The sequence below is a fragment of the Polypterus senegalus genome, chromosome 16 (genome assembly GCF_016835505.1).
Source record: "Polypterus senegalus isolate Bchr_013 chromosome 16, ASM1683550v1, whole genome shotgun sequence".
In the NCBI taxonomy this organism is placed as follows: Eukaryota; Metazoa; Chordata; class Cladistia; order Polypteriformes; family Polypteridae; genus Polypterus; species Polypterus senegalus.
In genome coordinates, this window is record NC_053169.1 from 34,673,368 (window position 1) to 34,690,578 (window position 17,211).

At 39.1% G+C, this 17,211-nt stretch overlaps 1 protein-coding gene across 1 annotated transcript in view; it reads right to left on the reverse strand.

Annotated features, from left to right (window-relative positions):
* Positions 1 to 17,211, reverse strand: part of prkn (parkin RBR E3 ubiquitin protein ligase) — a 1,158,643-nt gene that overhangs the window by 1,086,548 nt on the left and 54,884 nt on the right. The window lies entirely within an intron of this gene.

The following is a 17,211-nucleotide window of genomic DNA, read 5'->3' on the forward strand; positions in this document are numbered from 1 at the left end:
GCCGAGCAAATCCGAGCGGGGCGACAGCCGGAACGTTGCAGGATCGCGACTCCCGAAGATTACTACCGGGAGTTGGAGCGGGATCGGCTACGTTCCGAGGTAAGTGCTGGGAGAGCACTCGAACCGCCGGAGCCTTTAATTTCTTGTTTTACAGAGGCCTGTCTGCACAAAGTGGACAAAGAGCACGCCCGTCTCAGACCTAGGCAAGATGGCCGCGACAAGAAGAAGCCGGGCCAGTCTAGGAGTCCGAAAAGGGGAAGCCCATACGGCGAAAGCCACCACGTGACCTCGCGCGATGGAGGCCGGGAAGACGGTCAGAAAGGATCCTTCGGTGAGGTCAGTAATTCCCCGACGGATCCGAGCTTCCTGAAAGGGAAGGAGGCGGCGAGCGAAGCAGCGCCACAATTTAAAAAGAATCAAGAGGAGCGGGAAGTGAATGATCGGTCTGCTGACAAATTAAAAAAGGCAGATCGCAGTCCACCACGGCAGGCTACCCGTTCCTCTTCGGACTCCATGTCCCAGAAGCCTCCGCGAAGCCCAGCAAAGCACGTGCCAGGAGCGGACATGCTCATTGGCTCCCGGCCGGTAGGTGAAACGAATGCGGAAGCGGACTTAACCCCGGCCGAAATAACTAACTTTGTGGACTTACGACAGCTCGAAAAATACCTCGAGCCCGTGTATGCTTTCTTCCAGGGAGTGAAGGAACTGAAGGCTCGTGTAGACGAGCTGGGAGCTACAGCTGAGGCGCCGCTGAAAGAATTAGTGGAATACCTGCGGCGATTAGGCCGAGAAGCCCCGGTCTCGAGTGATTTGGCGGTGCAGGTGAGTGAGATCTGTGCCGTATATCATAAGGGGACACAGTGCGATCTGGCCCCGCTATTAATAAACAGCGAGTGTCAAAGCACTGTGAACCCGACAGTGGAGCGTGTAGTGATGACTGACCGGGAGGGGGAGGAAGCGATCGAACCGAGGCATGCGTGTGACGTGGCCTTCCGGAGCGAATCGCCACTCCAGACCCCGACCGGTGTAATAAGGGCGTTGACGTTAGTTACCGGAGGGGCGGAGGAAGTGCCAATCTCCCAGGTACAACTAAAGAGTGCTGTTATCCGGAGGGATGCGGTACTAATGACGCCACCTTCGAAACAAAACAGAAAAATGGGCGTGCAAACAGCAAAGAGGCTCTCTCTTTTCCATAGGGAGCCTCAGGCTGAGCCCAAGCCCCAGATCAAACGGGAAATCCCCAAAAGAAAAAGTGGGTCTCCCAATATAATGGAGAGAAAGGTTGAAAGCAGTAAAGCGGCCGTAAAACCCTCCTTGGCGGAGACAGGGGCGGAGATATCTCTAACGGAGTTCCCGAGGTGTTTCTGGTCTCGCAGAGGGGGACAACCAGGAGGACTTTGCAGATGCTACAACTGCCGGCGGCCGGGCCACGAGTGGCTCCATTGTTCCCGGGGGGACAGAAGGTACGTCGTTCCCCCAAGGTTCGCTAGAGGACAAGGACAACGCAGCCAAAGTCCGGCAGACGCGTCTTCCAGAAGTCGTCGCTAAGGGGGAGGGACTGTGGAGGACTGCCAGCTTCCCATGCCGGTTCGCACCCCCAGGCCGCCAGGAGGAGCTCTCCCGACAGCAGGACCATGCCCCGAGGTCCAGCAGGGCCTTATTTAACACAACCCTGCTGGATACCTTGGGGGCCACCAGGAGTCGCTGTAAGGGTTCTTTTATGCCCTATGACCCGGGAGTACGTCAGGGTCACATGACAGGAAGGAACGACGTGCTCCCAGGTTAAAGAAAAGGACTGATTGCCCTGACCCGGAAGGAGTAAGGAACTATGGACTGTCGGGACAGGAATACCTCCGGGTCAGGGGCTATAAAAGGACGATGCCTCAGTGCAGACGGTGAGCTGAGCTGGGAGGAAGGGTGGCTAAGTGTCTGGGCGAGGAGGAGACTTTATTGATAGTGTTTGTGGTTTATTGTATGAGTAGTGTGGAGGGTGCTTGGTGCACGGAAGAACAAAATAAAAAGGTTCTGGACTTTTACCTGGTGTCTGGAGTTGTACCTGAGGGTTCAAGGGTGCACTACTGCCCCCTACTGTCACACCTAACAAAGGCATCATTATCAGCAGTTTAACAGACATTTTCCAGATGAAATCTGCTACAGTAAGCCAGTTACAACGCCTTAAAATTGAACTGAACATACCTTGAAGAAGAATGTACAAAAAAAAAAATCTAGAGCTAGCAAAGTAGGAGACAATAAACCCTGTGTATGAGTGCAAGTTCCCCACAAAATTTTCAAAGATTAGATTTTTAGTTACTGTAATAATGCATGGGCAACAGATATTTAAAATGGCCAAAAATCATACTAATAACATATATTGTACATGCAAATGATACACAGCATTCATATGCACACTTTTGAAACACTAAAAACTGTCATCCATTAATTTATTTTTCTAAACCTTCTCAATCCAATTCAGGGTTGTAAAGTGCTAGAACATATTCCAGTTGCCATGCCTGCAAAGCACAAAAACTACCACTGTACAGGCACTATTCTGTCACATGGAAACTCCTCACATCATCCAAATCATCCAAATTCAAGGTTAAGATGTACTTTAAAGAAATAGTAAACCACTCCCAAATAAATTGTTTTTATGTTTTAATGGGCTACAATAAAACTGTTTTACTCGGCATATACAGTATATTTCTAACCCTGTGTAATGCATATGTTAAATTAACACCTACAGATACAGTACTGCTACAGTAACAACTGTTAAAATAGTTTGAATGATGATTGAAGATGATAAACACTTTAGAACAGTACCAATCCTTAAAAGAAATCATTTAAAATCCTCATAGATGTTATGCTCTTTTGCTTCACTCATAACCTGTGCACTGATTTTCAAACCTGCTTTAATGCAACTCTGGATCACACCTGGGATTGGAAGCAGGTGGGATAACAATCCATCACATTGCAGATTTGTTAACACTGCGCAAAAGTGACAGTTAACCTAACATTTACAGCATAAGCTATCAAAAACCAATTCAACTGAAACAAAATATGACAGAAAACCAGAGTAAACAGAGAAGTCCCATTCAGATATGGGGAGAATCTGGAAACTTCACAATGGAAATAATCAGGCTAGCAACTGAACCCAGGCTCATAGAGCTTTGAAGTTCTAACCATTGTTTCACAGTAGCTCCCTTTTTTATTGTAAATACTTGTAGTAATAAAATCTCACACATTGAAGGAATGACTGCGTACTTAGCCTATTAAACAATGGCCTGAACACTAGTACTCTGTCTAGAGTTGGGTCATGCCTTACGCTCCATGCTGTGAGGGTAGGCGTCTGTTCCACCTCACCCTATAGCTGAATTAAATGGGTTCAGTAAATGGATGGAGGAACAAATTAATAGATAATGAATTACTATCACTTTTGTGAAATAATAAAAAAATGTGCTTTTACGAGTTAGCTTCCATTAACAACTACAAAAAGCTTTTATGTGATGATTTACAAGAACAAACAGATACTGGACCGTATAATTAATTTATAGGTTATTTCCAAAAGCAATCCTATTTGAGAAATACGATTAAAATCATTTTATCCAAAAGCATATCACTACATGCATAGCTGAATGCTGTACTGAAACAAGAGTCATTTCTTTATGAGCATGGTCCATCAAAAATGCTGTCAGACAGATCCTATTTATCTAAAGCAGCAATTATGTACTGAACCACTTTGTGACTGATTATCATTTTTATGCCCATCTACAAATCATCAGTTACAATGTGTAATCTTTGAATGGTCTGCACATAGTTCAAATCATTGACAAGCGATAAGACTTGACAAGCTCGTTTTTATATTTTTGGATACGTTTACACAGATCCTCAATGTACCATGCATTTAGTCATTAAAGAAGCCTGTAATTTAAGCATATTTTTTATATTTTTTTAATGAAAAACAAATTAAAAACAAATGTTTCCAGCTGGCAGTCAATATAACTTACTCAACTTACTATTCAATTGTTCTAAAAGTATTTACCTCTACAGAACTATTTACCCTTTTGTGATTGCTACTGTTTTGGTAAGTAATGAGCGAATAATGAATGCTAAAATCATTTAATTTACACATTCGTAAAGGATTGCACTTTCATAGTTTCAGATCACTGTTGCAAAAACAGATCATTAACAATATTTCCAAGCCATGCTTATTAAACGATATCTAAAATCTACCTAGCAAACATTTTAATTTGATCACTTGTGCTTGTAGAAATTAGATTAGAAACATTCTAGGAAGCAAAACCAATAATTGTATCTAAAGCACAAGCCACAAATATGAACCAATTACTAAATATATAGAATAGTGTTGCCTTTTCCAAAAGTGTCAAAGTTGTGATGATTGACTAAACATTGCCTCATATTGAACTTTCCAGCAAAGCTGGAAACTTGTCTATAATCTTTGGTAAAACTGTCACATTTCATTAATGTCCACACAGTTAGATGAAAGCTAAAACTGATACACTATAAAATGGAAAGATTTACAATCATTTCTGAAATGCAACCAAACACCTATTATAACTAACGTTGAATAATAAAGTACAGTATACCTGAATACATTCAATTTTCAAAGGGATTGTAGGGTCTTTCAATGTTGAAAAAACTGCTATGTAGTTCAGTCATTGCCACTTACCTGAACTGTGATACATCTCACTATTTACAGCTAATGGTAGATCCACAGAGTGATTTAGAAATTACACTCTCTTGTTTAGCCTAAATACACTCATTGGCTCCATAGTCAAAATTGTTCCAAAAAAGGACAAAAAATAAAAATATCTCTTTAACTATAAAATTAATCAAAAAAGTTTAGAGCACAGAAAACACACAAATTAAACACAGAGCTAAAAAATAATTCTGATGTCCCCCTAGTACAGACTATACTGATACTGACGTCTGTTTAACCAGGTATAGGAGTTAGCCCACTTCACCATCCTTCAAGTACATAGAAGCACTTCCTTCCTCACTTTTCATGTTTCTCTCATTCTCTACATATTCTGGCATTTGTAACCTCACATTATGTGAGCCATCAGCCCAGAACTCTCTTAACAACACAAAAATCTAAAAAAATCTCTGAGGGTTTTAAACCCTATCCTGGGGTCACTTCTGGTTAGGCCATGTGATTATATGCATGATCAGTGACGATCCTACTTTTGCAACAGGGACACCATCATACAGCTACTGCGCCTTCATACTAGGACTTCTCACAAAACAAAGAAAGTCTCCTAAGTTTCTTGCAAGGACTCTTCTCTCACACTTTAAACACATTACTTATATATAAGTCTCATTTGTTGAATTTAATCTGAAATAAGTGAATGCAGATGTGTAAGAGATTAAAATTAAATGCATTCAACTAACTTTATTCTACTTTGCCATTTTTTACTAGTTTTGTTGGCATTAATCCAGATGGAAGTCTTCTGAGTACGTTAGCAAGTTCTCTTACTATTTATCTTCTGGCTCAGTAAAAATATGTTGATCTGTAATGTTACCCAATGTTTACAAAACCATTCCTAACCAATAGAAAATGGGTTTTCTCCAGTGGCAGTACCCTCTGTGGCCGCTCTCCTCACAGGTCTCTGTGATGTCATTCAGAGAGCTGTGGCTGAAGGTATGAAGTGGAGAGTCTTGACACAGGGCTATTTTGAAAAAACATTCAGCGGGTACCCGGGACTAAAATATTAGTTCAATGGATGAACTTATGCATACTTGTAAAAGCAAATAGGGATTCTGAGCTTAAAGAAAGAAAGAAACACACAAGCAAACAAATCAATAAATTAATAAAAGGGAGTACCTGTATCTCTCCAATAAAGTGTAATATCATAAGTTATTAGCAAATAACAAAACATGTACTGATGGGGAAATCTCCTTAAAGTTAGCTACACTGTGTTTATATGTTTACAGGGTTATTACTGTCACTTGTACTGAGTACAATGAAATTCTTACTTGCATGTGCTAATCAACATTTCTCTCTGGTACGATGATTATTGAATAAAAGAACCTTACCTGAATCTTGCTTAAGCAGATTATATCTTAATGTACTCTCATGACAGACATAATATAATCTGATAAATACTAATCATTAAATATACTGTGATTAATTCTGAAAGATGATGCCACAATTTAGTACATATTAGAGTCTGACACTTTTGTTGAGCTTGGCAACTTAATACTTTTGTGACGCACACTCAATTAAAGATTGAGAAATGCTGCTAAGACATATACAGTAATAAAAAGACCCAGTAGAGTCTGGGTGCAGAACTCCAGTGTCAGAACATTTGGAAGCTGCTCAGACCACAGGGGTCTGACATTGTGTCATAGAAATAATCAGACTATACCGTATATGCTCACATATAAGTCGGGTCTTGAAACCCGAAAAATCGATCATAAAATCAGACCGCGACTTTTATGCCCATTCAAAAATGCGACATTTAAATATTTTTTTATTTTTTACATCTTATGCCTCAGATCTCGCATCAGTTTCTCAGACGCATCGAATTTTGTTGCAGCAGTGCAGTTACCAATTTCTTTCGCTACTTCAACAACTAATTTAAAACCAGCTTCATATTCTCTTCTGATCGAACTCTCCATCGTAGATACACGATGATCTTACGATAATGGTGCATGATGGTGTGAGATACAAAAAACACAAAATAGTGCAAATGTCACTTCAGAATAGTTTGGGTATTCAGCAAAATAAAGACAGAGAGAGAGGCATTTTGTAGGCATTTTGTAACATTTATTACTAAAATATGAAAAAATTTCTGTTTTAAGTGTGTTTAAACAGAATACTGTAGAAACGGAACACGCATGAAATGCATATGTTCCAAATAACGATCTATTATTTCCACTCTAAAACTCCAGGAGTTCACTCCCAGATAATCAAACAAGGCATGAGCTGGGAGAAGTTTGTGCACGTTCTAAGTCAGTGGGGGGATGGAATAGCAGGCTGCTTGCTGCTTGTCTTAATCGGCACATTTACAGGACAAAAGACGCTGAAGGAGAGGTGCGAATGGATTAAATGTGGGACAGATTTACGAGTTTTCTCGTAGGCTCTGGTAATTCTACTGTTAAAAGACATTTTGGCGATGAGGATACCAAGCAATGAAGTATTTCAGGTGCTGTTTTGTCCCATTCTTCCCATAAACACATCTTAAAATGTGCAACAGTACAGGGCCATCGTTGTTGAATTATTCATTACAAAATTCTCCACACATTCTCTTTTGTGGACAGGTGAGGACTGCAGGCAGGCCAGTCCAATACCCACACCCTCTTCTTCTGCAGCCATGCCTTTGTGATGTGTGCAGGATGTGGCTTGCATTATCTTGTTGGAATTTGTCATTAATGCAAAGACACCACTGAATGCAAATCTGTATTTCTTTTCTTCAATGTACACATACAACAGTACTTTTTAAATACTGGGTTCCAACCCCCCTGTGACTTGAACTGGAAGAGCAAATAAAGTAAATTCAGGGGAGGAATATACTGCACATGTCACAATGACTCTGTGGTTTTTAATGAAACATAAGAAATGCTGGAGTAAATTGTTATTGCATCTCATTTTTAACTTTAGCATGAAGTAATTGTAATTTTAGGTGGGCTGGTGCCCTGCCTAGGGTTTGTTTCCTGCCTTGTGCTCTGTGTTGGCTGGGATTGGCTCTGGCTGGTCCCAACAGGATATAGTGGGTTGGATAATGGATGGATGGATGTTTTAAAGGTAAGTTTCCAGCAAGCTTTATTACTGGATTTGAGCAACAACGTAAAGGTTTCTTAAGTTCTTTAAAGATAAAATATTATAATGTTTCAGCACTTGCACATATAAAATGAAAAAAAAAACTTTGTCCTCTCTCTGCATTATTAAAAATCCATAATATTCTACCTGTAGCTCTACATTGTCTATATGAAGCGCTTTAAGTAGGAAAATTTGTTATGAACGGAGTCTCATTTCACATCACCCCCTCATTCAAACCAAACCCTCCAAAACCAACCGCAGTTGCATCATTCACAGGAAAGATATGAGCTCAGAAAGTCACAGAGCCTGTTCTGCTCTCTTTTCAATTGGGAACTGGAAGTACATCACCCCAGATGCACCCGTGAAAGGCAAAAGGGAGTTTGTTTAATCCATTAAAGTCCAAAAGGAGGTGAGAAGATTGGTTACATATTCTAGGTTGAAGAAGTTTAAGAAAAGCTAAACTGAGAGGAAAGACGGTTCACCAAAACTCAAAACAGACTGCTCCAGGCAATCCTCAAGGTAGTAATTTTGCATAGTAAATTGTCAGTAAATAGAAAAGAATCCTACTCTGTTAACTGGGGATTGAAACTAAATTGTCTGAATTTCAAACTCTGACTTCTGTAGTGTACTCTAGTGGCTGGTCATGATATATAATTAGAGACCATTTACAGACAGTATGTTTGAAATTAAAAGGATAGAGGCATTTGAAGAAACATATTTGTATTCATTTTTCAAGTGTGCTTTTGTAGATATAACTGTATTATTTATGCCATGGATATATATGAACATTTTAGGTAGTTTTTCTTCAGGCCTCATATAGTGTAATTTGTTAAGCATGAATGCAAAAGCACCTTCACATATTTACCGAAAGGGGGAATCACTTGATAAAATGTGAGACAACTTGCTTCATATAATTTTCTTTACTTGCTCGCTGAAAGACAACACCATTTCCTATTTTAAGTAAGTAGATCATAGAGGTTAAGTGTAGATTCAAATTACTCTATAAAAGAAAACAAAAGTACTTAAACAACACAAAAAGTACACATGGAGTGCTTCAAAAAGTGAAACCTTGTTGAATCTCTGCTAAAAACAAAGAGACAGGGAAACCCATAAAAGCACAAATACTTCAATTGTAGACAAAGTATTTTAAAAACTCTTAAAATCGTATTTTAAATCGAGTGACAGCGAGATCCGCATGCCGCTCAGTGCACCAGGAATCTGTCTGTTTACAGATAAAGCAACCCAGTTGGAAGCCAAGCCATCAACAGTTATAATTATTAAAGCACCAGGAACTCACTGACCTTGACAACTGCTATATCTGATGATGAACATTGCTTATTATATTCACAATACTGCTTCCTGAAGAATGCTCAGACACATTTTTTCTTAGAGTGTCCATACTACACACTTTCTCAGTGTGTTTCTCAGTCTCAAGCTTTATCTGTACCTTGTTGATGCCTGACTATAACCTCACCATTGGTTCTATGCCTGTTTTATAAAAGGTCCCAGTATGCAAACACTGTATTTAGAAGTTTCAGTCATGTGAATGGAGTGAGGAAAACTAACATAGAAGGGTTCTGCAACCCATTTTACCTTGCATGTCAAATGTCACTTTTCTATTTAGCATACTTGACTCAGTTGCGCAATTTTGAACTAAAGTATTGATATGTATGTTGACAACAAAGCCATATTCAAATCTTGTTTTCTCTGTAAAATGCATTGTGGTTTAGGGAAGAGGAGCATTTGGATGCTAACCAATTATAAAATTTACTAAACACTTTCCATCTTCAAATCAGCCAAACATTTAAACGACTTTTATTCACATCCCTACTATATGCACAGTAGTCAGAATTCAGAGGGATTTTGATTTGCACCTTATGCTCAACAAAGTAATAAGACAGCAGCTTTAATTTATCATCATACATCAGACAAATTCAGAAATGATAGAATGAATATCTTTTAACTTCATATACATAACAATTAATCCCTAATTATATGTTCTCTGTGAAGTTGTTCCTTCTAAATGTAAGGTGGTACAACATTCTACATTTAATGTTACTATTTCTTACTTGTTATATCCATTAAGCTTGCATTTTGAGTCTGTGCTTCTTTTCCTATCATATGTGTGTACCAAACTGTAGACTTAAGGCTTACCAAATACCCGGATGTTTTAGCCCTGGTAAATGAATCTTTACGTTGCACAATGGGCCTTGCACTGAGCCTTGACTACCAAGCTGCAATTGCTAAGTCAATTATGTATTTCACTATTGCTTTCTATCTGGAAAGTCAGTGTAGTGTAAAAGTGATGTAATTATACTGAGTGCATGCTAACCAGGTGTAGGTGTGTAAACAGGCAGAAGTAGAGGACAAAACTAACAATTCTGATTTGTTAAGTTTGACTTGATTGTATGGAATGTTATTTGCTTCCAATTAAAAGAAATAAATATAAAAATATAAAAGGAAAACTGACAAGGCACCCTGAAATTAACAAAATGACAGTATAAACCTTTGTTATAGACAGCACGTTGTGCCAGAATGGTTTAGAAGAGTTTCTGTCACTCAGAATCGCACAGAGCCACAAGTCAGTAGAGATCCCTGACATGAGGACTCACAAATGAATTTCTTTCTACAGATAAGATGCTCAGTTCCTTCTGAAAGCTCTTCATCTGTCAAAGACAAAAGCATGATTGCATTATCTGACTCTGCCATACACAACCTCCAATGAGGAAAAGAGGCCATCCTTCTTTTTTATTACAGATTTTTTCTTAATTAAGTGCCTACAGTATCTAACTAAATGCTTAGATTCTAGGTGGAATTTCAATTTTACAGATATAATGGAAAACAAGGAACTGCAGTAACCTTTCTAGCGTTCAATCACAGAGAGGAAAAGATTCAATTACTCTAAATCCTTCAGTGCCACCAAAAAATGTATTGAAAATGATGAGCCGACTTAACGTCATCATTAACTGTAATCCCAGATGGCACTTATTCTTACCACTGCAAATGGAGAGACAACACAATAAGGAAAGACTTACTGAAGTAATTACTCTGCATAAAAAACAGAATGTAAACTATTCTCTAATTATTCAGTAATAGAGTTTAAGCAGTGCTGTCCCATCATATCTTCAACTAAGTACATAATATGAAAATAAAAAATGACTAGAGAAAACTAATTGGATTGAGAAAAAAAAACAAATGCAGTTCACATTTTATTAGAATTTCTCCAGTAAAGAATATTTCCAAACAACAAAGAACCTTAAAATCTGGCACATTTTTAGGTTTGAATGAATTTAGCAGTGAAACTACAGACAACTGCTCAGATGTTAAAGGTATTTCTGTTTTTTAGCTCTTATGAACAACCAACCAAACTTTCTTTAATGCAGCGCTTTGGTGTAGTAAATACTATGCTAAGTCACTATACAAGAAAAGCAGCGTAGTACATTTATTTACTTTTTATTAACATATTATAAGTGGTTGTTGTCTTTTACCACACCAATGCCAGTCACAATGTGAGGAGTAGATGTGGAGGTGGTGCACTACTATAAGTACTTGGGGTTCACATCAAATAAAAGCTGGACCGTTCTCGTAACATGGAGGAACTATAGGACATAACAAATTGTAGAGCAGACTTTTTTTTGTGCAAGACTTCACTCCTTTAATTTGGGTAGTGACATCCTTCACATCATCTACAAATCTGTTATGGCCCGTGTGATTTTCTAAACTGTGGTGTGCTGAGCTGATAATATTACATCAAGAGAAGCCCACCAAATAAACAAGCTACATAAAAGTGAGGCACAAATATGGGAGACAAAGAGACAGGGAAACCCATAAAAGCACTGAACCTGCTAGGAGGAGTAGTGAAAGAGAAAATGAAGATACTAGTTTTTAGCAACTGCTTCTCATGCAGTGACAAAGAAAACAAATACATCTAAAAGCAATGATCCAATTTGTAAGAAATGTGTACAAAACATGTGATATGTAAGCAAGAATCAGTTAGTCATGGCAAGGAGTCACACAGGTACCTAATGTTGTCTTATTTCATGACCAGCCAAAGCTGTGCAGTTGATTCTCCAAACACACAAAAATGTTTGGAGGGTATAAAGTCAACTATAGTTGCCTTTCAGTAACGTCTGACACAAGTTTAACACTTGGAAGAGCAGTGACATCATTTGGAAGATGGCATCAGGCAGGTCTGCCACAAAAATCGATCAGCCAAATGTTTTTAAGGTCAGCTGTGTTTCAGTTCTCATCACTATTACAATGCTACAATGTTCTTCTAACTGATTAAGTGAAGACCCCTAGTCCAATTGTTGGCAGCAGGAAATTCATCACAGAATGTATGACCTCATGCTATCTATTCCAGAGGCCTGTATCTGGGAGTATAGGCTAGAAGGAAGAGAGTCCATATTGTGAAAAGAGATATAGGAGGTGAGAAATTAGTGTTTATGTTTATTATTAAGGTGATAAGTAGGCTAGCCACACCACATAGTATACAGGATAAAATATTCATGAAAGAAGTCTCAGAAAGACATTGGGGCATTCAGCTTTCTCCTCGTCATCTGCATATTTGTGTTGCTCCTTCTGTTCATCAATACCTTGTATGCTTTCTTTATAATAAAGACTCTTTGTTGTATTGCTATAGCCTGTTAATTTTGGGTTCAGGGACAGCTTGATAATGCCCCCTATCCACCACAGGGTAGATATTAAATTATCATTTTTATGATGTGTGTTCTCTATTTCTTTTAGTTTATTAATATTTTAAATATCTTTACACATTAATCATGCAATCCATAAATGCATTTATCACTCAACTAGCAAAATACCCACGCTTCGCAGTGGCGAAGTAGTGTGTTAAAGAAGTAATGAAAAAGAAAAGGCACCATTTTAAAAATAAAGTAACATATTTGTCAATGTAATTGTTTTGTCACTGTTATGAATGTTGCTGTCATATATATATATATATATACAGTGGAACCTCTAGATACGATCACCTCTGTATGCGAGAAATTCAAGATAAGAGGAAAGTATTAGCAAAAAATTCAGATCTAAATACGAGCATTGGCTCACGTATCGAGCCACGAGCCAAGCTGTGGTTATGCGTGACACGTTTCCCGATCCGCCTCAACTCGGGGATTCACCCAAGCTGACGCTGCCAGCCCGTCAACTCACTTAGTGTTCCTTGTTCTCCCATAGCGTGAGGATCTACGCGTTTGTGCGCTTGTGATTTCATTGTTTCACTGTAGCAGTTCGCTGTATAAGCGTGTCCAAAAATATCGCGGACATGCAGACGGAGAATAGGAGATGATTGCCCTCAAGAGGAGAGAGAGAGAGAGAGAGAGAGACAGAGAGAGAGCGAGAGCGAGAGAGAGAGAGATAAGGAGAGAGAGATGCGCACGAGCTCAGTTATGCTCACATGATACTCAGCAGACAAAGTGTATCCATACTACTTGTATTGCAAGACATCGCTCGTTTTATCAAGTCAAAATTAATTAAAAAATTTAGCTCGTCTTGCAAAACACTCGTAAACCAAGTTACTTGCAAACTGAGGTTCCACTTGTATATATTATTTATCAGTGTTATTTGCTAGGAAAATTGATTTTTATGTTGATATTTTTGGGGGTGTGGAACGGATTAACTGGATTTCCATTATTTTCAATGGGGAAGTTTGTTCTAGATACGAGAAATTCGTTCTACAAGCTCAGTGCTGGAACGAATTAAACTCATATCTCGAGGTTCCACTGTGTATGTGTATATATATATATATATATATATATATATATATATATATATATATATATATATATATATATATATATATATATATATATATATACACACAGTATATCTATACAAATAAAAGGCAAAGCCCTCATTGACTGACTGACTGACTCACTCACTCATCACTAATTCTCCAACTTCCCATGTAGGTAGAAAGCTGAAATTTGGCAGGCTTATTCCTTACAGCTTACTTACAAAATTTAAGCAGGTTTCATTTCGAACTTCTACACGTAACGGTCATAACGGTCGAAAACGGTTGACAACGTCCGCCATGTTGAACTTTCTTCATGAACCATCTTCATGAAATTTGGTAGGCGGCTTCACTACGCTAACCGAAACCGATGTACTTACTTATTTCAATGGTATGACGCCACTGTCGGCCGCCATATTGAACTTTCCAACGCCACCAATTTTCCAACTTCCCATGTAAGTAGAAGGCTGACCCCATCTTCACAAAATTTGGTAGGCGGCTTCGCTGCGCTAACCAAAACCAATGTACGTACTTATTTCGGTGGTATGACGCCACTGTTGGCCGCCATATTGAATTTTCCAAACGTCACTAATTCTCCAACTTCACGTGTAGGTAAAAGGCTGAAATTTGGCAGGCCCATTCCTTACAGCTTACTTACAAAAGTTAAGCAGGTTTCATTTCGAAATTCTATGCATAACGGTCAACAACGTCCACCATATTGAACTTTCTTATTCATGGCCCCATCTTCACGAAATTTGGTAGACGGCTTCCCTGCGCTAACCGAAACCAACGCACATACTTATTTTGGTGGTAAGACGCCACTGTCAGCAGCCATATTGAACTTTCCAATGTCACTAATTCTCCAACTTCCCATGTAGGTAGAAGGCTGAATTTTGGTACTTATTTCGGTGGTATGATGCCACTGTCGGCCGCCATATTGAACTTTTAACGGAAACCGATGTACGTACTTATTTCGTTGGTATGACACCACTGTCGGCCGCCATATTGAACTTTTCAACAGTCTTTGTTACTTATGGGTCCATCTTCAAGAAAAATTTGGTACACGGGTTCCCAACGCTAACTGAATTCTACTTACGTACATATATATATCCATAGCCTGCAGCTCGGCCACTGTGTGAGGTGGCGTTGGGTCCCCCACCAGCTGCTTGAATTACTGCAGTGCATCTCCTCCTCATGGACGGGACCAGATTTGTCAGTTCTTGCTGTGAGATGTTACCCCACTCTTCCACCAAGGCACCTGCAAGTTCCTGGACATTTCTGGGGAGAATGGCCCTAGCCCTCACCCTGCGATCCAACAGGTCCCAGACGTGCTCAATGGGATTGAGATCCGGGCTCTTCCACTGCGAGGATGATCAGCTGTCCTTCCTGTCTCCCTGTAGCGCTGTCTTAGGCGTCTCACAGTGCAGACATGGCAATTTATTGCCCTAGCCACATCAGTAGTCCTCATGCCTCCCTGAAGCATGCCTAATGCACATTCACGCAGATGAGCAGGCACCCTGGGCATCTTTCTTTGGGTGTTTTTCACAGTCGGTAGACAAGTCTCTTTAGTGTCCTGCGTTTTTAGAACTGTGACCTTAAATGCCTACTTTCTGTAAGCTGTTAAGGTCTTAACGACCATTCCACAGGTGCATGTTAATTAATTAATTATGGTTAATTGAGCATGCATGGAAAACATTGTTTAAACCCTTTACAATAAAGATTTGTAAAGTTATTTGGATTTTTAAAACATTATTGTTGAAATACACAGTCCTGGAAAAAGGAACGTTTCTTATTTTGCTGAGTATATATATATATATATATATATATATACACACACACACATATACATATATATATACACACACACACACACATACATCCACATATATATACATATACGTATATATTGTTTTATCTTGGTAGAGTAATATATATACAGGTATTGCTCTACTTTCCCCTATTGTATTATTAATATGTAGCCTTAGAATGCCTAATCTCGCAGACTTACCACTGTTTATAAAGTATTATTTTATATAACTTATCCCCACCTTCCCTTCTATATCTATAATCTCAGGCAATTAGATGTAGTAAAAAGACAAGCAGGAGTTAAGTTACACATAAAATAATTTATTACTGATAATATTCATAAATAATAACAAAATGCAAAGTACATTTGAATATTGGCAACCATACAACCTGATAAAATGGTGATGTGTAATTCAGGTGGCACACAGACTTGCAGTTACTTAAAATGTCTCTAGTTAAGGCATCATTGGTGCTCAGCTTTCAGCCACATGTCTGTTCAATATGGCTGCTGGGCTGTGCTCCTCATTGTGTTTTCTTCATCATCACAGGTTAGCAAGAGAGATGCTTCTTCATCATATGTTGATTAGAGAGAGAGAGAATGTGGTTGAGCAAGCAAATTTATAGGTTTTCTGTCCAACTCCCTACAGCGAATAGGATATCATGGTACTTGAAGGCCTCTGAGACAAGCCAATTCCAAACAGCCATACCTCAGACCAATGGGTGAAATAGAACATCTTATCTCCTGCCCCCCCAAGACCATATATTACGCTAACCTGGCTTTGTGTGGGGGATGGGAGAAAAGACTTTAGCAAAGAAATACTCATCAAACTGGTTTAAGAGACATCCCCCAAATCCTGTTGTAAAATTACAAAGAAAAGTCGTAAAACATGCGGGGGGTGGGGGTAAACAAGAATGCCTCTCACCAAAGTATAACTAAATTACATTGCTTCGCCTAGATTACAAATAAAGGCATACAAAACATTTATCAAGTTATATGCAAAATCCCATATCACAACATATATATACACATATCTACATATATACACATATACATATACACACATACATATACATATACTTCTTCTCTGGAACTTGTATGAAAGCGAGAATGGGTAAGAAAAGCGACATCAGCCGACGAAAAAAAGTCCAGGTTAGAGTTTTGCTAAAAGAAACGACTATGACCCAGGTGGAAATTGCTAAGAAACTTGTGTTTCTCAAGCATTTGTCAGTATTTGTCGAAGGAAGTTGAAAGGCAACCAAGGGTTCTCTCCAAAACGTGAGGGTTCGTGCGGCAGGAAACGCCTATCAACATCCAGAGATGACCGGAGGCTGGTCAACATCTGTCTCCATCACAGGAAAGCCTCTTCAAAGCAACTTAAACAGATGTGACAGGAGCATGGAGTTGCAGCCAGTTCAAGGACAGTGCATCGCCGGCTTTTTACAGCCGGTTTGAAGGCATGTCGGCCCTTGAAAAAACCTCTTCTTACAACGAAAATGAAGAGGAAGAGGTTGGACTGGGCGAAAAAGTATTCTGACTGGACTCCACAAGACTGGTCAAAGGTAAGAACTGCTTCACAACACATCTGGAATATTTTCAATAATTTTGTGACAATTATCTAAAATCTAATTAACTAAATAAATAACTGAACACACATTGAATTTTTTTTTTAAACAGGTTGTTTAAAAACATGCACACGTACCGGTCCCGGTACATAACTACACTTGGACGACGTCACAGCCATGTGTGCATGCCCCTCTGTCATGCACCTCGACATACAGTACTACACATCAAATGAAACCTCAGAGTCTCGTCTTTCCGATGATATAAACCATTTTGACACACAAAAACCACAGCACTGACACTAAATCCTTTTTTACA